The sequence below is a fragment of the Callospermophilus lateralis genome, chromosome 14 (genome assembly GCF_048772815.1).
Source record: "Callospermophilus lateralis isolate mCalLat2 chromosome 14, mCalLat2.hap1, whole genome shotgun sequence".
NCBI lineage: Eukaryota > Metazoa > Chordata > Mammalia > Rodentia > Sciuridae > Callospermophilus > Callospermophilus lateralis.
The window spans coordinates 86,363,234-86,388,388 of NC_135318.1; the positions used below are offsets into that span (position 1 = coordinate 86,363,234).

The 25,155-nt window shown below is 33.3% G+C and overlaps 1 pseudogene; it reads right to left on the minus strand.

Moving 5' to 3' along the window:
• Window positions 1-263: 263 nt before the first annotated feature.
• LOC143380638 (kinetochore protein NDC80 homolog) overlaps window positions 264-25,155 on the minus strand; it is a 41,712-nt pseudogene continuing 16,820 nt past the window's right edge.

Consider the following 25,155-nt stretch of genomic DNA (forward strand, 5'->3'; position numbering starts at 1 on the left):
GTCTGATTTGGTTCACAGGGTACTTGGCTAATTTCTGATTTAGACCACACTACCTATCTTCTCACCAGTTGAAGTTAGGCAAAGACATATAAAAAAAAAAAAAAAACACTGTACAAATGTAGTTTTATTAACTATATTAACTATAGGTACATATAAAACTTGGCTATTGCATCTAAAAATGATCAAGAAATTATCATAATTTCAGGTTTTACATATTTTCAGTTAATAAACTATTTTTATAAAGGATAATCAGCACTTGATCTTCATTCACCAGAAGTCTTAAGTAGAGCAGCATTCTTCTTATATTTTTCTGTAATCTCTCTAATATTTTCCAAGAGATCTTCAGACATGCATTCTTCATATTCTCTATCAACTTTAGTAATCTCCTCCTCAAGAGGTTTCTAGTAGAAACAATTAGAAATTGTTAATGTAGAAACATTAATTTGTTCAAAGTGTGAAATTTACAAACAAGAGTGAAATATTTGTTAACAATAGAAATAAAAAGAATATTCTTGTAACTACCATGTATGTTGGCCCTGTGTCCTTTCTTAATGAGATCCCCTCTTTTCTTCCCTAGAGATATTACTTGCCTGAATGTTTTGACTTTCTTTATACTTTTACCACATAGAGAGATATGTATGTGTCTCTAATAGGTTGTTATGTACCACATAATGATGTTTTGGACAATGATGTATTGTGCACATAATGGTGGTTTCATAAGATTATATATTACCTAATTACATCTTAGTTTGTGTAGGGATCTATATGATGTGCAGAAAAGGACAAAATTGCCTAAAAATATTTCTATGAATGTGTTTCTGTCATACAATGCATGACTATCTTGGTTTAGTGGGTGCTGGTTTCAACCTTTGTGCTTATTGGAAATTATTAAATATAATATTCTATGACATGTTTTTCACTCAGTATTTTAAGATCACTTAGTGCACAGATGTACTAGCTATAGATTATTCATATAATGCTATATAGCATTTAAATATGACTGAATCAACATTTTCTTATCTTTCTATTAGTAATTTTTTGTTCATTTCCAGATATAGCAGGCTGAAAACAATGATCTCCCCAGAGCTGATCATGCCTTAATTCCAGGAACCTGTGGCTATGTTATTGTGTATGGTAAAGGAACTTTACAGATGCGATTAAAAAGTTTTTAATTTTCTTTTTTAAAACTAAGAATCTCAAGAATAGGTGATTAATCTGCATTATCTTGGTAGGCCCAATGTAACCACAAGGTCTTTATAAGAGGGAATTAGTTGTATCAGAGCCAGAGAGAGAAGAAAACAGAAGAGGGAAGAGAGGAGAAATCTACCCTGCTGCTGGCTTTGAAGATAGAAGAAGGAGCTACAAGCCAAGGACTGTAAGGAACTCTAGAAGCTGGAAAAAGGAAAGAAATGGATTCTACCCTAAATCCCTTGAAGGGCTGCAGCCCTGTGAACCCACATTAGACTTCTAACCTCCCTAACTGCAAGGTAATGAACATGTGCTATTTTAAGACATTAATTAAGTTGGTGATAATTAGTTTTAGCAATCATAAGATACTAGCATACCATGTTATTATTATTATTATTATTTTTTGCTATTGTAAATGATACCATAAAAAAATCACCACAAACTAGGTGGCTTAAAATAACAGACATTTATTCTCTCATAATTCTTCAGGCTGGAAGCCTGAGATCAAGATGTAAGCAGGAGGATTGAGGATGTGGCTCAAGCGGTAGCCCGCTCGCCTGGCATGCGTGCGGCCCGGGTTGGATCCTCAGCACCACATACACACAAAGATGTTGTGTCCACCAAATACTAAAAAATAAATATTAAAATTCTCTCTCTCTCCCTCTCTGTCATTCTCTCTCACTCTTTCTAAAAAAAAAAAAAAAAAAAAAAAAAAGATGTAAGCAGGATGGTGCTCTCTGAAGGATACAGGGGAGAATCCTTTGTTGCTTCTTCTCCGTTTATGGCAGTTCCAGGAAATTCTTAGTGCTCTTTAGCTTATAGCAGCATCACTCACTTTAATCTCTACCTCTGTTTCATATGGATTTCTTATAAGGATATCAGATAGTGGATTTAGGGCCTGTGCTAATCCAATATGATTTCAACCAATTACCTGTGCAAAGACTCTACTTCCTAATAATGTTATATTCTGAGATCGTGGTAAGACAAGAATTCTGGGTGGCACTATTCAACTCAATACAGTGACCTAGCGGTAGAGTGCTCACCTATCACATATGAGGCACTGGGTTCGACCATCAGAAAACATACAAAAATAAATAAATAAAATAAAGTTATTAAAAAAAATAAACCCAGGGTACATAGTTATATTAAGGATTGCCATGTTGTTTTCTAAAACTGTTATATCAATTTATACAACCACTGCAGTAAATGAGAACTTCTCTACATTGGGAATTATTAAACATTAATCTTTAGCCAACTTTTCTTTTTCTTTTTTTTTGGGGGGGGGGTTTACTGCGGACTAATCTCAGGTGCACTTGACCACTGAGATACATGCCCAGTCCTATTTTGTATTTTATTTAGAGACAGAGTCTTGCTGAGTTGCTTAGTGCCTTGCTTTTTGCTGAGACTGGCTTTGAACTCATGATCCTCCTGCCTCAGCCTCCCAAGCTATTGGGATTACAGGTGTGTGCCACTGCTCCAGGCTTTGGCCAACTTCTTGAATGTGGAATATGGTATATATTTTCATGTTTATTGCTTCATTTGTGCTTTTGTGAAATTTTCATTTGGGTCTTTCACTATTTTTATTTATTTTTAAAGGCCATCATATTTCTGGATATTAATTCTTTCTCACTTGTGTTTTGAAAGCAGCAGTTTCAAGGTCTTTCAGGAGAGATGATGGGAAGTAGGGCAGCATATGCTCATATTTCGAACAAACGAAAGCCTATTAAGGTGATATGATGAGTATTTTTTTTAAGCCATTTTCAACTGGAAATACATTATCACCCAAAATAAGTACCCAGGAATTCTATGGTTCAGGAATTTATCTTAGCTTTTAGGGCTTGGCATTATAAGTTTGGTGAATAGTTATTTTTTTTTATTTAGTTGTGAATGAACACACAGTATCTTTATTTATTTTTATGTGGTGCTGAGGATTGAACCCAGTGCCTCACAAATGTGAAGCAAGAATTTTACCACTGAGCTACAGCCTCAGCACTGGATAAATAGTTTTATTGGTATACTACTAAGCTATTGGAAAGCTAGGGATAAGGCAAAACCTCATATTTCAGAAATACTTTATTCTGCATTTACATGAAATTACAGAAAGGAAAAACACTTATTATAAACATATGATCTTTCTTCTCAATCTTAATTAAATCCCAAATGTTCTCATATATTTTTGTTAAGTTGAACATGGCCCTATGCAATACCATTATAGATTGTTGATATGAAAATATTATTGTATGTCATTTATGTGAACAAAACAGATTACTTTATAAAATGCACACACATTCTCTTATATTCCCTGGTCACACCATTAGACAGAATTTTTCTGACAAATTTTTACTAAGATATTTTCATATAAATAAAATTAACTATATTAATTCCTATAGAGACAGAGCAGAAATATATTAAAGTTTTAAAGAATTTCACACTTACCTCCACAGACCCTACATGTGTAGCAATCATTTCTAAAAGATGCTGCAAGTTATTTCTGACATTTTGTCTTTCTTCATTGTTAGTCTGCACAACTAGTTGGTACCTGAAGAATAAAAACGTTTTTTTTTGTTTTTTTTTTAATGGATGGCATTAGAGCAGATTATGCTAAGTGAAGCTAGCCAATCCCTTAAAAACAAATGCCAAATGTCTTCTTTGATATAAGGAGAGTAACTAAGAACAGAGTAGGGACGAAGAGCAAGAGAAGAAGATTAACATTAAACAGGGATGAGAGGTGGGAGGGAAAGGAAGAGAGAAGGGAAATGGCATGGAAATGGAAGGAGACCCTCAGGGGTATACAAAATTACATACAAGAGAAAGTGAGGGGAAAGGGGGAAAAATATAAGGGGGAGAAATGAATTATAGTAGAGGGGGTAGAGAGAGAAGAGGGGAGGGGAGGGGGGAGGGGGGATAGTAGAGGATAGGAAAGGCAGCAGAATACAACAGACACCAGAAGGGCAATATGTAAATCAATGGTTGTGCAACTGATGTGATTCTGCAATCTGTATACGGGGTAAAAATGGGAGTTCATATCCCACTTGAATCAAAGTGTGAAATATGATATATCAAGAACTATGTAATGTTTTGAACAACCTACAATAAAAAATAATTTAAAAAAAAATTTAAAAAAAAATAAAATATAATGTAGGAAGAAAAAAATCTTTAAAATATTTTTGTGCAAAATGCAATCAAATTTAATCAGTTTGGCATTAATTAAGCTCTAATAATGTACTTCAGTAACTTCTCTAAGTAGTGGATCCGTTTCCCCTTCATCCAGGTCAATTTGTGCACATTATGGTGTCATCATAATTTTAAAACATACTGAGAAAATGACAGAGCTGCAAAATTAAAATAAATGATTAATGGTAAAAAAAAAAAACACGTTTTTTTTTTAAGTTGTCTGGAAAATAAATTAATATATCAGGTCTAGTTGGCACACTTCCTATTTTCATATTCAATAAAACAAAGCTGTGATTAGTCTGTGATGCTTACTATACATGTAATTCCTTTAGTTCTAGTTATCAATCATTAAAAGAAATAATATTTTTCAAAGATGCTTTGTAAGCCAACAAAACCAAAAGCACCAAAAATTTATCTTGTGGCTTTGGGGATGGAATGCAGGGAATTGTGCATGTTAGGCAAGTGCTCTACCACTGAGCTTCATCCTCAGTCCTAAATGAGCTTACCTAAGTCTCCAAATGGACTATAACACAATGCTTTTAAGAGAAGACAGAAAATTGCAAAGAGGGGAGTAGAAATCTTAACTTTAGGAATTCAAATTCAAAACAAAATAGAGATCAAATAAACCTCTACTGTGTGTTTTATCCCTAGACTACAAATAAAGAAATGAAGATGTGTCACTTTCTCAAGTATTGTCCTTGCAACCTCAGTGTGAGATGTCTTTTAGTTATTTGAGGGCCATATAAGACTTGAAAAATGTATATATTCATATCAATGTACACAGAATATTATGGATTAATTATTTAGTATGTTGACTTTTTTTTAGGTTGCACAATGTAATCACAAAAAAGCAGAATATTCTTCAAAGGAAGAATGCAACATTTTTATAGTTAATACATAATTTGGCTAAAATTCTTCCTATGCAGCTTTAAATTAATTTCAAAAATCTGGTAGGGATATGAGAATAATGCAAATTTGTGCTGGCTTATGCCAATTTTCTACTTGAGAAATATTTGATGAATGTTGAAAACTGCACCCAGCTGTATCCAGACATTAAGGTACACACAAAATATACACAAGCACATACTTCAAAAGTGTACTCTCTCAGTTCACTGCAAATGTGATCATGACATGCATCCACAACCAGTGTTATAAAATTTCCCATTCCATATGAGATAAATCTCCTTCTACCTCCTCATAACAACTCAGAGGCTACAACCCACTGAATCCCCATTTCTCAAAGCAAATTGTATGTCTTTTTAAGGTGAAAGATCCCATGTTTATTTTGCAATTGCATATTTCATAAGTATTTAACATGTCTACAGTTATGCTAAAAGTTTTTATTAGGTCATCATTATTTGCTTATGTGTGTCACTGATGTAGTTTTTGAGTGTTGTGCCTAATACCAATTTTCCTATAAGTGCTATAATTTTTACTGCATTACTTTGCACAGCATGGCAATTATTAGCAAAGTATAAGTTGTATTACAGAACAATGACTCTATAATTTATAGTATAATCACATTTTACTATATAATACACATAATTTCTAGGAAATTTAAAAAAGTTTAGTGGGGCTTATTAAAATTCACTATCAAGAAGTCAAATTTATTTGAATTGATTTAAAATGTTATTTTGTGGGGCTGAGATTGTGGCTCACTGGTAGAGCACTCGCCTAGCATGTGTGGGGACCTGGGTTCGATCCTCAGCACCACATAAAAATAAATGAATGGAATAAAAGTATTGTGTCCAACTACAACTAAAAATATAAATATTTTTTAAAAATGTTATTTTGTTTTCAGGGATTAAAATTCACTAATCAATTAAATTTAAAATGAATCATTTCCTTCGGGCAATTACTATAACAGTAGAAGAATGTATCTAACATTTTAAGTTGTTCTGCTTAAGTTCTATTCACCACTCTCTCCACCACAAATAGGAATTAATGGAAAAAATAGATATAGACATATAGAAATTATAAGCAACTAATAAACAAATAAATCTTGATGAGATGAACTTACTCCCGCTGAACAGCATCTAACTCAGTCATAGCTTCACTGAGGCCCTCATTAACAGCACTTTCCAGCAGGTGCTTATGTTTCTCCAAGGACTCAAGCTCTTTGGCACATTTTTCATCCTCTTCCTCAGCTTCCTATTAGGATAAAGTCATGGTTACATGTTTTTGATATTCATATTCCATATATTCAAGGTAGATTTTAAAAAGTACATAAAGCATTTTAAAATAATCCAGATTGCATCATTTGTATTCTCAGGATGCTTACCACAATTGCCATTGGGAATTCTGTATTATAAATATAACACAGATGTGACCTTTTCAAAAGGTCTGTATAGCTTTAATTTGGAATTTTCAAGTGTGACTATTTTATTTTCTTTTTGACATTTTTTTCTACAAACCTGAATTTTTTAGGTCATTATTTCACAATGGCATTAACTGTGCACAAATAAGCCCAAATACAATTTCTAGGTTTTTGAAGATAAAGTATGTATCCTAAAGTCTTTCATTTAAGTGCTTCAGAGAAAAAACTTAAGCACTGTCATGGAGCATACATGATAAAACAAAATTTATTATTAAATATCTCACATATAGATCATATTTTGTGGTAAATTTTCTAAAATTCTGATACTGAAAGACCCCAGCCCAGAAACCCCAGGCCCCATTGTGAAACCATCAGGGCGTGTTGCTAACCCACGTAAAGAGAGGTCTATTTGTTAATCAGTTAAGGGTAGTCTATTGTGAGGGGACAGGATGGTTGAGGAAGAACAGAAAAGCAGATCCCAAGGCATGCCTGAACAAACAGGAACTGATAATGATAAGCAGGAACAGAAAAACCAGAGTGTTAATATGTAACTGTCATGAGGTTTATCCAGGAACATAAAGTGAAAAACAACTTTGCCCTTTAGGTAATCTATATGTTGGGTTCAAAATAACCAATAAGAAACCTGTCACTTCCCGCGCGCGCGAAACCTGCCCCATTATCCTATAAAAGACCTGTACCCCAAAGCCCGGTGTGCCAGTTCACCAAAGCTCCGGCTGAGGTTTTGCTGAGCACCCGCAGGCGTCTGTGTCTGAATAAACCTCTTGCGTTTGCAGCCAGTGCCTCGTGCGTCTTTCTTGGACAGGGAATCGGTGGGTCTTTCAATACTACTTAAAAAAACAAAACAATAACAATAATAACAACAACAACAACAAAATGCATGGGTTCCAAATATACAGAATAAGAAAAGTTTTCAATTCCTGATACTTTGCTGGCATTAGTGATGGTATAGCTCAAAATTTCACTTAAATTGTCTAAGTGGTAATGAACAGAGTCATTTGAATACTTCTCTAAGTAAAATTCTGGTCAGGGGGTGACATATAAAGTAATTAAGAATCAATCTTAATATTTTATCTGCCTTCTAGATTTCATGAAAATAGTTTTCATCCTCAATTCTTTTTATCTTGAAACAGGTTCGGGTTAAGTTTCCGAGGCTGGCTTTAAACTTGCCATTCTCCAACCTTAGCTTCTGAAGCAGCTGAAATTACAGGCATGCAGTGACTATTTTTTTTGTTGTTGTTTTTAATCCCACCCAGCAACACAATAACTCTTGATGGGCAATTATGCATACTATAAGACTTTACTGGTGTTCAAGTTTAGGAGTATATAACACTGAATCTCTATAAAAAGGTAGAAGACATATGTTTAAAATATGCTTTTGTCTTGTAAGAATACTTAATCACATATGCAAGTATAAAATACCAGATGTGTTCTATGGTGAAATAACCTGAATCCAGAAAAATATACTTTAAAGGACAGGATAAATGATTTACAATAAATTTTAAGAGAAGACAATCAAACATAAAGATTTCAGTTTTAATGTTAGACTATATGGTAAGTCAATCATGACACAGTTTTGGCTAACTTGAACAAATTAGCCAAGTTCTTACCTTAACTTTTTGTTGGTAAAGATCATCCAGCTTTTGAACTTCCTCTTTCAGTGTTCTCACATTTCTCTTGCTTTCTGTTATCATTGTATTCAACTTGGGGAATAAAACTTTGGTTGAGAATCATAACTATTCATCAAAGAAATTTAACATATCATATAATTTTATATTCTCTTTCTGTTATCATTTGTTTAGGCAATACTGGGGATTGAATCCAGGGCTCTACAGGCAAGAATTCTACTACTGAGCAACACCCACTGCCCTTTTTTCATTTTTTGAGACAAGTTGCCTAGGCTGGCCTTGAACTTGTGATCTTCCTACCTCAGGGTCCTAAGGAGCTGATATTACAAGCATGAGCCACTTTGACTGGCTAACTTATATATTCTCAATCAACTAACTATATCAATGTTATTTTTTCTAGTTTTTTTGACTTCCAATCTATTGTTTGTCCAAACATTTTATTATTCTCCAAAGAGGAACAGATTCCAAAGAAACTTTAAAATAAGATTACTAGGGCTGGTAATGTAGCTCAGTAGTAGAGTGCTTACCTAGCATGTGTGAGGCCCTGGGTTTGATACCTAGCAACTCAAAACAAAACACAAAAACAAAAAGCAAAACATAAAAACAACAACCAAAAAACCAAACCTAAAACAAATAAAAACAAAAACAAAAAACTCAAAGTACTAATATGTACTTCTAGTGGTGGCTGTGGGAGTGTTTTATAAATACTCACATATATTATATAAATATTATACACATCACATTATTACATATTATTAATATTATTATATCAACATATTCATAAGTATAAATTATTTTTGCTGTCTAGATTTTTTATATACTTTATATTTTATATACTTCATATATATGTAGCTTCCTATTTGTGCGTTCACTCTCTGAGATGTTAAGAGAAATTTTTTATATTAATTTTATTGCATAATACTTGCTATTTGGTTATAGTTATACATTCTTTTGAAAGATTAATAAGGTTATCATATTTAATCTTGTTGAAGTTTGACCTTGGAAATAATTTGAAACCCAAACTGAAGAACTGTGTCTAAAGTTCTTTTCCTCTTGATAACTGCTGATACCAGTTGATGGCTGTGATTAAAAGTTTTCTTCAGGTAGATCAAGAAAATATTTCCCACAGGAAATAGAAAAAAGAGCTGACAGGCTTTTTTTTCTGTTTTTGAGATGATGACTCTTCACATACAAGAATGAAACTTAAAAAAACATGTTTTTTTGGAATAGCTTAGTTTATTTGGCAAAAGATAAGGTAATAAAATAATTATACTTATTAAAGACAATCCCATATACAGAATGTTATTTAATTATTTTACATACGAGAGGAGTGGATTGGAAAGAATGCTCTTTGCTTGGGTTCACACAGTTAGCATAGGGTCAGAAATCAAAACTAGATGTTCAAACTAAAAAGATGTCTTCTAAATGTACATGCTATTTTTGAAGGGACTAACAAGTTAATAAGTGGTTTTGTTAAATTCACCTGCAATAAGACGAAAGGACATCCTAATAGTTTCTCAGGGCTGGTCAAAACCATGTTTATCAGTTTCTACTTTCCGTATCAACTCTACCAAAGATATGTCTATTAAACATTTTTCCCCTAATTATAAAAATATTCATTGAGGCAAAGAGAAAAAAATAAAGAAAAAATATTCGGCATACTTTTTTAGTATTTTCCTCATTCATTTAATAAAGAGCTCAAGATAATCCAAGATACCATAATTACTTCAGTTAGATGAGTTTCTCTTTTTTTAATCACTAACAGAAACCACCAATGTGAAATTCCATTATTTCCTGCCTCTAATAAACATAATAGTGTGAGGGTTTTCCTTCTTTTAATGTGCATTCTTTTATTCCTAATATTTAAACTTTATCCTCATTCCCTTCAACTCCCTCTCACATCATTAAAACCAAACAATTCCCTTATCTGGCAAAACTAAACAAAACCACAAAAACCAGAAACCTTTTCTACACATCTCTTTTCTTACTACTGTTCCAAATCCTTTTTTCTGATTCAAATATTGGTAGTACTGTAATGTGGAGTAATCCACAAAGGCAAATATATTCATAATACTATATCTCCTTTTCTATTATCCATACCTCAACTCACAGTAATATGGTTTCTGGCTTGTTGGCTGCATGAAGCCGTTTCTGCAAATGTCACTGGTAACTTCTTTCCTCCCCTCAACCCTTTCAATCCAGGCTGGTGGGTTGGTTGGGGATCAAACCCAGGTTCTGGAATGCTAAGCATGTCCTCTATCATTAAGCACACCCCTGGCTCTTCAGTAACATCTTAAATTCTAAAGCCAATGGATACCTTTCAGATATTTAATTCTATTTGTCATTTTAGTACTAATTGTGGTTACTAATAGCTTCTTTTTAAAAAGCCTTTCCTTGGTTTTTAAGACCATAGAATTTCCTGATTTCATCTCTAAGTCTTGGAAAGTCCCTCTTCACATTCCTTTACATTTCTTTTTCTATTCATAATTTGGATATAGATGTTCTTCCAGGATTCTGATCCTGGCTGTAGTCTCACTTGCTCACTTGGGAGAGTGCTCTCTCACATCGCATCTGGGAGATCATTTGACTTTAACAACCTGCCTGCTAAAATATACATACATACATAAACATACTGATTTTACACTTTGATATCCCAGAGACCCGAAACTCAGCATATCCCAGACTGCAACAATTCTGTTCTGTACCTCTCTCTCATTAAATATCAAGGTAAAGAACAACATCACATGCCAATTTGCCAGATACAATGTACCTAAACATTCTTTATTTCACTTTTCTAGCCTTCACATCCAACTGTTCACTTCAGTACTGAATTCTGTTGTCTCCGCCTTCCAATTTCTTTTCTCCATCCTCACTGTAGTACCTTGTTGTGGGTCCTTATCATTTATTACACAGGATATAGTTTAGTCTCCTAAGTCTATGTTTCTGGCTCATGAACCTCATCTATTTTTTCAAAATGCCAAATGCATAGGTGATTATCATTCTTACTTAAAAATCTTCAATGGCCCCATTGCCTATAGAATAAAAATTCTACCAGTAAGTAAGGACAAGTTAATAATAATTAGATTATTGTTTCCCCAGGCTTTTCTTTTATCACACTTAACACTCTTGTAATTTGTTAACAAGCTGTGTACTTTGGTTTCTGGGCCTTTAATTAGGGCACACATGTAAATTTCTGTGTATCCACTAATGAAGTCCTAGCTCAGTTCAGTTACTGCATCTTTCAGAAAGACTCCTTTGCTTATCTTAGGGTAATATAAGAATACACAGCTTATTTATACTACAAAAATGTTATGATAGAAGAAATTGTTTTCATACCTGTCTTTTCAATTGAAAAGGCAAAAGTTGTAGTATAATATACTACCAACACTAATTATAGTACCAGCCACAGAGACACTCAAGAAAATATTTACTAATTAAAATTCAGTGGCAAATATTTAAGTTTACCTGTACATTTGCATTTGTAAGAATATAAAACATAAAAAGAATCTTTTTTTCCTTTTCTGATCCCTTAAATATCATTGTTGCTTAGTATTCTATATTCTGTTATTTAATTTATACATTCTAAGAAATATCACCCACATCCATGGTTTGTAAGTGTGATTGGTTTGACTTTCTTTTGTGATGTTTTTGTTTTGTTATACAATAGCCTTTAAGAATGAATTAGGTCTCTTTGTGCTTTTTAACATTTTACATGTCATGAAAATCATCTGACCTTCAATAATTGAAAACAATGAACTTTTGTAAAAATCACCTGTTATTGAAATCTTTTTGGAGAGCTAATTATTTCTGTACTTTTGTTTCTGGTTACTTAATTGTTTTGACATTTTATTTTGAGTTAATTTTGAGATTTATATTATTCATGCTGTAATTCAATTTGATAAAAAACAATTTTAAAGATAAGATTTTTATAGAATCCTTTTTATTTTATTTTTATTTTTGCCATGCTGGGGATACAACCTAGGGCCTTGTGCATGCTAGGTAAGAGCTCTACCACTAAGCCACATCCTTAGCCCTTCCAGTAAGATTTTTGTTTACATGAGTTACTCTGTAATTCAAATGAATTTCCACCATCTCTCTATAAACTGTCTACTTCTTACTTCACATTTTCCTTCTTTTATCTGAATAGTTTTGGCAATTATCTGTAAATACTTTTCAGATTGATTAGCTTCATTATTCTAATTTATTAATTTCTGTATGATCTTTACTATTTCCAATTGCTATTTCATCCTATGTCATCTTATCTTGATTAGACTATTATCAAACTGAAAAAAGGTTTAAGTGTTTAGTCTCATTAGCATCAGGTATTACTGATTACTTTCTTTTTAAAATCTCCCATATTTTGGCTTCTACTACATATTCTCTCCAAAATAAATAACTCTCTAGCTATCTTGTCCACTTTTTCTAAGTATTTTTTCCAGAATGTTTTTTTTTCTTTCTTGATCCCTTAAATGTCCTTGTTTCTCAGGATTCAATGTTCTGATATTTTATTTACACATTCCAAGTAATATCACCCACATCCATGGATTCAGGTATCATATGTGTGCTAAAGACTATTAAAACTATTTTAAGCCCTGGTCTCTCTCATGCTCTGAATCTACTGCTTCAACTTTTCTCTCACTTTTCTTCCTCTAGGTAATACACTATAGTCCATTCAGTTGCCCATACCAGAAATCTGGAAGTCATTATAGACTTTCTTTTTCTCCAAGCTTGGTCATTAAATCCTTGGAATTTTTTACCTTCTTAACACTTCCTAAACATGTCCCTTTTCCTCTGTTTCTACTATGAATAGTTTGGTTTAATCTCTTAACATTTTCAGTTGCATCCTTTCTAAGCCACATTTTCCCATAACTTAAAGGGTTTTGCAAAAATGCAAATCTGATTAGCATAACTGCAGAAATGTCAGCCTTTTTCTCCAAGTGGGAGCCCTTGAAGGGTAGGTTTATCTTTAGAATACTAACATGAGGCCTAGACTATAGTAGGCATTTTATAAAACTTTCTTTCCCCAAGATTTCCTGCTCAAAGTCTTTCAAGTTTCAAGTCATTCTGAAAGTTGTTTTAGTCATGAGGCGCCTATTGCTTGGAATTCATCTTTTAGAGGTTCTTCAGATTTAATGTCCATTTCAACAAAAAAAGAAAATCAAACTGAAGCAGGTTAAAAAAGACCTTGTCTCAAATAATCAACACACCTTGTATACAGTCTAAACCTTCCCATAGTCTAATATTTCATAAATCCCAAATTACTCAATAATGTTTCAAACTTGTTTTTTTGAGGAGTTTCAAACTTGTTTTTTAACTTTCTAATTCAAAGTAATTCTTTTTTTATTTTTTGGGGTACCAGGCATTGAACTCAGGGCACTCAACCACTGAACCACATTCCCAGTCCTATTTTTTTTTAATTTAATATTTATTTTTTTGGGGGGCTGGGGATGTGGCTCAAGTGGTAGCGCGCTCGCCTGGCATGCGTGCGGCCCGGGTTCAATTCTCAGCACCACGTACAAACAAAGATGTTGTGTCCACAGATAACTAAGATAAATAAATAAATAAATATTTAAGAAAATTCTCTCTCTCTTTCTCTCTCTCTCTCTCTCTCTCTCTCTCTCTCTCTCTCCCTCTCTCCCTCTCTCCCTCTCTCTCCTCTCTCACTCTCTCTCCAAAAAAAAATATTTATTTTTTTAGTTGTAGTTGGACACAATACCTTTCTTTTATTTATTTATTTTTATATGATGCTGAGGATTGAACCCAGAGTTCTGCCTGTGCTAGGCAAGCGCTCTACCCTTGAACCACAACCCCAACCCCCACAGTCCTATTTTTTGTATTTTATTTAGAGACAGGATCTCACTGAGTTGTTTGACGCCTCACTTTTTTGCTGAATCTGGCTTTGAATTCCTCCTGTCTGGGTCTCCTGAGTTGCTGGGATTACAGGCGTACACCACTTGTGCTCAGCCAAAGTGAGTTGTTACAGAATTTTTTAATTTTAAAAAATGAGTTTCTGTGGGTTATTAGAATAATTATTTGTGAACTATAATAGGTTTTGTTTCTAAGTAAGAAAAAAATAAACATATTTCTATTTAGAGAAAAGATAAGACTTCATTCTTATCCAGGAATCCTAGTCAGAACACAATAGTTTTTTTTTTTCTTTTTTGTGGTGCTGGGGTTTGAACCCACAGCATTGTGAATGCAAGGAAAACACTCTTATCAACTGAGCTATATCCCCAGCCTACACAATAGTTCTTGAAGAGTTGAATTAACAACTAGGGGCTTTCTTTAATTGTTTGGTGTCATAAAAACACACTCTAGTGTGTTTGGGAAGTAACTTCTTAACTTTTCTCAACTACTACAGCAATGTTTACTTTAAAGGTTATTAAATATAATAGCAGGTCATTTTCAGGGATATAGGTGGTTGGCTTGGAATTGTTTCATAATTGTTTCAAGGATCTCAGAAGCAGGAACTTTCTGAAAACTAAATGGACTTCTATTAGCATTTAAGTTCTCCTGAAATTCCATGATCTAGAAAGAAATACTTGGCAAAAAGAAACCTCTAATTTCATCACAGTTGGTTAGCCTCACCATAAATGACACATACATACTTTAAACATAGACACCTCAAATCCATTTAGATTTAAAAAAGAATATTATTTCAAGTAAAGAGGGAATTCTGTAGTTCTCTTACACCCCCAAAAGGGAATAAAATCTAGTTTCATGTCACTATATCATAGTGATATAAGAAGCCTAGGATATTTAAATTACTTGATAAGTTACTTCAAATATTTCAGTCAAGTTTGTACCAACTTTCATTTTACAGAATTTTTTAAATAAAAATTAATTCCTTGGCAACTAGAAACCACAAATCACATTTAATATTAGGCTTAAAAAAACTTATTTTTGCTTTAATCTAAGTTTCATTACTTACTTGTTCTAAAGTATCCTCCAAACCCATTTTTTTTATTCAGAGCTTTATTAATTTCTTCTTCATTTTCATTCAGGAGTTCCTTGAGGGGTACCTATACAAAACATGAGAATGTTAGTGAAAGGTAATTATAAAATTTATTTTATGTGGAATATGTAAATTGTGATACAGGGATTGATTTCTATCATGGGGATTGTACCCAGGGTCTTGTGCATGCTGGGCAAACATTCTGCCACTGAACTACATCCCCAACCCTTTAAAAAATAATTTGAGACAGTGGCTTGGTAAGTTGTCCAGGATGGTTTAGAACTTGTCATCCTCCTGCCTTGGCCTCTGACTAGCTAGATTATAAAGGTATGTGCCTGGAAAGCTCTAATATTTTTAATTTAATACAACATTACTAAGAAAATAAAACTATTTTTAATGTAATTTCTATACCTGTAGAATATAACTCGCTTTTGGTTTTTAATACCTGCAAAGTTAAAGAATTACTCATCTATTCTGGAAATTCACTTCCATACATTTTGTAGGTACACTAGGTTTACTGAAGTAATCTTTCTTCTTTTTCTTCTTATTTTCTTTGGTACTGGAGACTGAAACCAGGGATGCCATACGATTTAGCTTAGCCCTTTGTATTTTTTGAGACAGTGTCTTGCTAAGTTTCTCAGGACCTCTGTAAATTGCTGAGGTTGGCCTCATACTTGTGATTCTCTTGTCTCAGCCTCCTGAACAGGTGGGATTATAGGTGTGCTACATCATGCCCACCTTACTGCAGTAATTTTTTGAAAACAATTTATATGTAGGTTGTATTTTTATGCTATGTTCTCCAGATAGATCCATTTCTCTTATTCCTCTTTAGTTTTATCATTCTCAACTTCTTTTTTCTATGTTTGTCTTCTGTCCTACAGATTTTAATGTCATCACTACTTTGTTGCTTCTCATTATGCTTTTCTTTTATTGAGGTGAAATTCACATTTTAAGATGGTAAAACTGAAATAAAAACTTAAGTGTGCAATTCAGTGGCGTTTAGAGATTCTCAATGCTATGTAAACATATCCCTAGTTCTAAACATTCCATCATTCCAAAAGAAAAACTCATAGGCCATTATGGTGGTCTTTAAAAATTTGGGGTAAATTTTTAAATAGTGGTGCTCTACCACTGAACTATATTCCCAGGCATGTCAATTTTTTATTTTGAGAAAGGGGCTCACTAAATTGCTGAGGCTGATCTTGAAATCGCAATCTTCCGGCCTCAGTCTCTTGAGTAGAAGAAATTATAGGCATGTACTACTATATCTGGCTAAGTCTAACTTAACCCATTTCAGTACACTAATAAACTAATCTCCAGGAAAGTAAAGGTTTTATCTACGTATTTTATGGTCTGCAACATACTATATATTCAATTAATATTTGTTGAATAATTCTCAAGGGAAAAAGTGCATAGCTTTTAAATTTGACAACCTTCTATTCAAAAAACTAAGTATCAGCAGGGTGCAATGGCACACCCATATAATCCCAGCAGCTCAGGAGGCTGGGACAGAAGCCAGCCTCAGCAAAAGTGAGGCACAAAGCAACTCACTGAGATCCTGTCTCTAAATAAAATATAACATAGGGCTGGGGATATGGCTTAGTGGTTGAGTGCTCCTGAGTTCAATCCCCAATAACCCCCACACCCACAAAAAACAAACAAAACAATCCCCCCCAAAATGTAATTATCATGAAAGAGGGCATTTTAAGGGGCTAATAAAATATTAAAATTTATGAATAAGTAAGACATTGTCATAGAGCAAACTAAAATTTTTCTTCCCAAAATTATTTCCTTGGTCATATTGCAAAATTAGGCATAGATTTCTCATTGTTGACTGCTGGTATTCCTTAATGCATTATTACATCTTATGCTTTCCTGTGTGTCCTTGGGCCTTTCACACACCATCCCATGAATATTTCAGTTTTCAAGATTTCATTACATGGTCACCATCTCTGTGGAGTTTTATTGCTACCTGGGAAAAACCAATCACATTATATCTTGTAAAGACTTCTAATAGAGCACATATTTGTCATTCATTCAATCTTTCTCCCATGAGGGGACTAGGAGCAAAGGTTGTCATGCTTGTCTGTGTAGTCTTGGTGTTTGTCTTGTATATACATTAATTGCTTACTGGATAGTTGAATAAAGTAGCTAGAGAAGAAGAGGTTTTATACTTTGAAGAGTGAGCTATAACAAAGACAAGATTTCTACCACCAAGAAGAAAGAAGACCAAGAAGTTCTGTCTCTATAGTCCTGGGATATGGACATATTTAAGTTCAAATTCTCACAGATAACAATCTCATAATTTACTTACATAAACTTGAGCCCTGTATTTGATGAGGCAGTTGGCGCCTGCTTCAGGATTAAACTTAATTTCAAAGTCATAACCTTTGGAATTCTCAGCACTTTTAGGAAGAAGTTTTAATTTTCTAGCCAGTTTGTGATATTCTTCTAATTGTGTTTCAATCTAAGGAAAGAACACAAAAAGAAATGTTAAAAATAAAGTAGCCCTATTTCATATGGTTGTCAAATGGCATTTCTGCAATTTTAAATAAAATTTTATGACTATTTTTAGTAGTTTAGTGATTTAGTAATTTTTAGTAATAAGGGTTGCAACTTAAAAATACATAAAAAATGAAAGGTTTTATTCATACTAAATCTATAGAATAATTTTAAGCCTATAATTAAGTATTATATTACTATTCTTACATTTACCTGATAAACAGTTAAGAATAAGTGTCCATATTTAAGTTATAACTAATACTTACTTTTCCAAATGCTAGACAGAGAAATTATGAAACATAAATAAAAACCTTAGTTTTGTCAATGTACAAATTAAAACACTTAATTTATTCAAAATAAGTGAAATGTAATTATTTAAGTTTCAAAATGCTATCTTAACTGTTTTGATAAAAATATTTTAGTAATGTATGTCACATTTCCTGTCCTCCCTCTTTCCACTGGGGCTTTGTTTAAATTATGTTATCAGAAAGTTCTCGCTTCTAATGTAGACCCCATGGTTTTTCTCAAACCTCACTTTTCTTTTTTTTCTATAGCAATCATCATTAACTGACAAAATAAATCACTCACTTTCACTGCTGGAATGTAATCACCATGAAAACAGCTGTATCTACTGTATTTACAACAATGCTTGGCATACAGTAGATGCTTACTATTTGATTGAATGAATTGCAGATTCTAGGCAACTTATTTTTATAGTGCTTTCTCCATTTAATATGTACTTGGTTTTTAATAACTATTATATATTCAGAAAGTTTGAGTAAAGAAATGCAATGCAAATATTTTTTAATTTCAAAAAAAGTATTAGATCTCAAAGCAATACTACTTGTATATTAAGATTTTTATAATAATCAATTAGGAAATCATTTCTATTACTTTACTATAATATACTGGCTCTCTTGGAATCATTAAAGTATGTAGTTCTATTTGTCCTTATGCTAAATGATGCTGGGAGTAGTTTCTTCTGTTCTTTTCTTTAAACTGTACGGAAAGCAAATATGTGACACACGTGTTTCTAGTTTCTCTTTCCTACATCAATTCCCACAGCAAAAATTTATTACACTCTTTCATGATGAATATAGATTTAGTACAAAGTCCATCTCAACAAAGAACTCCAGAAGGCTAATACCAGAGTTGAGATGTGAAACAAAAATTAGTCCCAGAGTGGGATGATAAATGAATGAAATGTTCATACTGATCTTTTGTGTACTGTCACCATCCTTTAATATCTCTCTTAACTAATTCTTAGGAACCCACTTCTCTAAGTTTTGTTTGCACTGTCCATGGCCTTGCTCTGGCTCATCCCCAGTTGACTGCTTTCCCAATTCCTCATTTTTTTCCTCCATTCAGCCTAGTCATCCAACTACTAATCGTAGTTTATTAAACTTAGATTTCACCTAGATCAGAAATTCATAACTTCCCTTTACTGTACAGTGCTGGTGAAATAAGGTATAGTGAAGTAATTAATTTCAGATACACTGATTAAGTCTAACCATGTTTAATTTCCTGAAGAAGCAAATGGAGACTATGGGAGATTAGATGACATGACAAGGTCACATAGGTGGGTAGTGGCAAATCCAGGCTAAACCCAAGGTTTATGAAATTCTAGGCTAGGTCTGAAGACTTTGTCTTACTACTAAAGGCCATCTCCCTTTCCTTCTCTTTGTTGGGATTGAACCCACAGACTCACATATGGTAAGCATTCTGTCACTGAGCTACTACTCCAACACCTATTTCCTATAAATTTCCCCTTTTCTCCTTGATACACAACTGGTGAGTTTACCTAGCAATGTCAGGAAGAAGAAAGGAAACAGATGGCTAAGGAAAGAGCAGAATTATGTAAAACATGGTAAAGAAACAAGGTAAAGCTTTGTTAATATTGAACTGTCCATTTCATATTGAGATTCATATAGATCGGTATGTAAAATTCACACTTTCCATAAATCAGTTAAAATCTGAATGTTCAAGAAATTATCTGCAGGCTGAGGATGTAGCTCAGTGATAAAGCCCTTGAGAGGCACTGGGTTTGAACCTCACCACCGCAAACAATAAAACAAAACAAAAACCAAAACCAAAAAACCCAAATCTCTTTTATTATGTCTATAATGCAGTTTATAAATGTGACCAGGAATAGAAACTAGTATTTCCCTCTTAGGGAAAACTAAGCTGCTGTGCTTTAACAATTTTTTTCATGTGATGAATGTGTAATAAATACTGGCTGGGGGTGTAGCCCACTGGTGGAACGCTTGCCTCACACATATGAGGCATTGGATTCAATCTTCAGCACCACATAAAAATAAACAAACAAAATAAAGATATTGTGTTCAACTATAACTAAAAATTTAAAAAAAAAACTGTAAAAAGGAAATTACTAGAGGTTATAAGATAAAAAAAAATCATCATTTTGGAACAAAAATCAAATGATAAATTTTTCTCATTGAGGTTTAGATTTTCAAACTAAATCTACCAATAAGCAAACATTATAAATGAAAATTAAAGAATAAAAAACTTTAAAGAAAAAATGTAAGTCTGAAACTCTCTACTCTCTATTTTTCTCCATTAAATAAAAAAAGCCCTTTAAACCCTTTTTTACAAAATAAAAAAGAAAAAAGAAAAGATAACTGGAACTAATAGACTATAAGCAAGAGTAAAGAATGCTTGAAAATTAAGTGTGGCAGGAATAATGAAGACTGCCTACAAAAATAAGAGTAACTTTTCATTACCTAGAAATTCATATGGCCAGAAAGTCTACTTTATCAACAATGTTGGCTAAAGTATTAAAGTATTATCTATAAAATTAAGCTTAGGCTAAGTAATTTGGTTCTTTTATGCTGAAATCTAAACCCATATATACAATAATTTATTATGTCCTGGATGCCGCATATAAACAATACATCTATCCCCATTCCTGACTTATTTCTTATTTCTCTTCTATTCCCAAGTGAGTGGTACTATTACTCACCCAACTGTGCAAGCTAGACACATGGCTGCTCCCCTTCTCCTTCATCTATCTCATTTACTGTACCTCCTAAGTAGCTAGAATCCACTCACTTCTTAGAATCCCTATTAGCATTACCTAAATTTAGCTTGTAATTTCTCCCTAGATTACTGATACAGATCCTTATTTAACTGTTTTGCTCCCTTCCAACACATTTTTCACATTGCCAAAAAAAAACACTTTTCTGAAGAGGTGATTATATTTCTTTATAATTTTTAAGTTCTGAGAGTTTTCAGGTCTTATAAACTACAAGAAAAGTTTGGTCTTTTAAACTACAAGAAAAGCTTGTACATTAGGCTGCTTAGTCTGAGCTTTCTCATATATTCCAATTTTGCAAATTCAAGCACAAAAGAGTTGCCATGTTAACTCTTATATTTCCTAATTCAATTTGAAGTGTTATCTCTTAAAGGAAGCCTTTTCTAAAAACCTTCTCATCCATTTCCCCACATCATGCACACTAAATCTGGGTTAGTTATACTATATGCTTCCTTAAAACCTTGTGCAAATATCTATTAGAATTTGATCTCACAATAGAAAATATAAGGAGATTCCTTTCTTCCTTTTTGGCAGAGCTGCACTGGGGATTGAGCCCAGGGGAACCCTACCACTGACCTACATGGCCGGTCATCTTTATTTTCTGTTTTGGAACACTGTCTTGCTAAGTTGCTGAGGCTGGCCTCAAACTTTTTTTATCTCTGCCTCAGCCTTCTGAGAGGCTGGGGTTATGGGTATTTGCCACTATGCTGGGCTAGGTCAGATGTTTCTTGATGGAAGAGTCTTTACATTTTTATCTTTATTTCCCCTATGCTCAGCAGAGTAAGTGGCACACAGTGGCTGTTACAGAATTGTATGAAGAGTGAATAGTTAGATGAAGAGAGATTCATTTCTTCCTCTTCAGATGGGATTTATGAAAATTATTTCATGGTCTTAAGAGAGATTATTTTGTTTATTTCTTTGTTCCCTGTTATAAAATACAGTATACCTTAAATATGACTGTGAGAAAGTGTTACTGAATTGACATAAAAGTAATGAGTATTTTAGTCATGCTAAATGTCAATGTTAGACAATTTTACCTCTTTAGCCAATTTAGTCTATCCTCCAAGTTCTTCCTAATTGGAACAGACCTTTAAAAAGTTCAACTCTGATGAGTTGCCACCAAAAATGGTACGACTTACCACCTCTTTTCCTCTGGCATACTTTAACTCTTCATTCCATAACTGCTGTTGTTCAGCTTCCAGCTCCTTGGAAAATTTATTAATGGTCTGCTGCAATTCATTTTTTTCATGATTTATTCTCTCTATGTCTGCAACTGAGTACTTCTGGTTATCAACAACATTCAGTAGACGGCATTCTCCTGTTTTATTGTTTCACATTCTAGTTCTAAATTGGAAAAAAAAAACAAACTTTTAACTTCTTCAATTACTACAAGAAAACTGATGCCATTATTTAACAGGACTGATGTCTAACTATCCAAGTTGTGTATATACATATTTCTTCTTCTTTTGGCTAATTTAGGTCTCACTTTGCTAATAACATTCTTAGAAATAATACAGTTAAAATTCTGTTAGTGTCTTATTTCTCTATTGTCTTACTATGGCTTTCAGAAAGTAGTATATGAAAAAACTGTAACCTAATATATAATAATTACAATTAAGAATATTTGTACTTAAGAGGGGTAAGAGGGGTAGTCTGTTTCTGTTAATATTCATTTAAATGCTTTTAATAGATGACTTTTTAAGAAAAATTCAACTTTATTTTTTTTTAATTTATTTGTATGCAGTGTTGAGAATCAGACCCAGTACCTCACACATGCTAGGCAAGCACTCTATCACAGAGCCACAACTCCAGGCCCAATAGATGACTCTTCAAATAGCCAGAAAAAACACATCCACAAATATAAAAACTTTATTTCATTAAAATAAAGTTTTTAGGGCTAGGGTTCTGGCTTAGTGGTAGCGCACTTGCATAGCCTACCATGTGTGAGGCACTGGGTTTGATTCTCAGCACTACATATAAATAAATAAATAGATAGATAGATAAATAAATAAATGGTCCATGAATATCTAAAATATATTTAAAAAGATAAAAGTGTTTATTTAAATAAATCAGTATTTTCCAACATCCTGACTCATGCCTTACATAGATATGATAATATTTTTATAACAGGTTGGGATAAAGGGAAGGAGTTGACTAACTGGGTAAAGAACATCATCTTGAATGCTGACAGGACCAATATGTCATTTTTTTGGTACCAGGAATTAAACCCAGAGTTGTTTAACCACTTACTCATATCCCCAGTTCTTTTTCTTTTTCTTTTTTAAGACAGGGTCTTACTAAGTTCTTGCTAAGTTGCAGGGCTGTGCTAGGTTGCTAAAGCTAGCTTTGAACTTGTGATCTTTCTGCCTCAGCCTCCTGAGCTGTTGGGATTACAGGTATGTACCCCATGTCTGGCTCAACTTTGTTATAACCTATCTGTAGCCCAAGCCCAATATTTGGGAAGCTCCTCATCTGAACTTAAAATAAATTAATGTTGATTTAGGAAAAACTTTATGTATTTATCACAAATACCTGTTCAAAAATATGTTTGGAGTTTAAATATATCTTTTACAGTCTTGGCTGCAAATGGCTTTAAATAATCAAGAAAGTTAAAATACTCCCAAGAATTAAGACATCTTAGGTTAATTGTTAAAAAATTAATCTCTCAAACTAAACCACTTTGAAATGACAAATGATAGCTGAAGTATTACTCTTTTATCTATTCAGTTTGCAACTTTTGGGAAAAAGTTTTCATAAGTAGGAAATATGACAATTATCTTAATTATATGCTAATAAGGAACAGACTGTATTAATGTTAGAAAGTATTGACTTAATTACATTACAAATATTGTTAGAATAATAAATTAGTTATGGTTCCTTGTCATGATGGAGAACAAACAAAGGATAGTGACTAGTTTAGTTTGTATAGAGCAAATTAAACATACATAATCACAGTCATTTAGAAAAAAAAACTGATTTAGCAAATTCTTGGGATAATTACAAGCCTTGATTTGACAGATGATCAATACTCCATAGACTGAGTTAAATCAAAATACCTGAGGATTATCTATATAATTTCTGCATGGTACAGACTCAACTTATAAAATCCTAAAATAAAATACAAGAAGGCCAATTCCTAAGAAAGTAAATAGGATAATTTTTCATGTATTTACTTTTAAACTGTAGCCCAACAGTTTTGTGATTTGTAGATACCTTCCTTTGCTCTCCTTCTAGATGCTATCAAATACGTGTGCCACAGTATTTGCCAATTTTACAATTAAGATGGATATGTGTTTATGAAAACAAGGATAGGGAGACTCAGGATACAAACAAGGTTTCTTTAGTTGTGCTTTTGCTTCTTGAGAACTATAGTATTTGCATCTTTTCATCTTATTTTCAGATTTAGCTGCTGAGCTGCTTTTATTTGTAGCAATGGAGAGTAAGACAGAGCACACTGAAACAGGCAGAGATCAAGAGTCTGGCTTATTAATTACAAAGCAGAATCGAAAAAATATAAAATAACACACACACACACACACACACACACACCACACACACTCATATCAGGCAGCATGTGTTCTCTCTTTAGAGAGCTTGTGCTTGAAAAAGTGGAGGAGGTTGTATGATGGTGACACAATTATATGAAGTCCTAATCTCTGGAACTTGTAAATATTACTTTATTTAGAAAAGGATTTTTGAAGATGTGATTAAGAATACTGGGACAAGCAGATAGCCCTGGATTATGCATGTGGGCTCTAAATATCACAAGCATCCTTGTAACATCAAAGCAGAGGGAGACATCACACAGAAGAAAACAGAACATAGTGGCACAAGCATTTAATCCCAGTTCCTTGAGAGGCTGAGGTAGGAGGATAGCAAGTTTAAGGCCAGCCTAGGTAATCTGGCAACTCCATCTCATCATCTTTAGAAAAAAAAAGACACATTGGAAGGTAATATAAAGATGAAGAACAGGGAAGGCAATATAAAAATGAAGGCAGAGAATCAGAGAATGTAGTGATGTTTACACAAGCTTGGGAACACTGTCCAATACCAAAAGCTGGAGGAGGCAAGGAACAGATTCACCCTAAGTCCTTGGGGGGAGGGTAGTGCTATTGGTTTTTGGACATACAACATCAGTAACTACTATAGACTGAGTAAGTTTTTATTGTTTTAAACTACCAAGTTTGTAGTTATTTGTTACAGAAGCTTCAGAAAACAGAAAAGGCATTGGAAACGTGGTAACCAGCTATAAAAATTTACCATAGAAGCAAAATAGATATAGATAACAAAGGTCTTGGCATATATGGGACAGTATTCATCT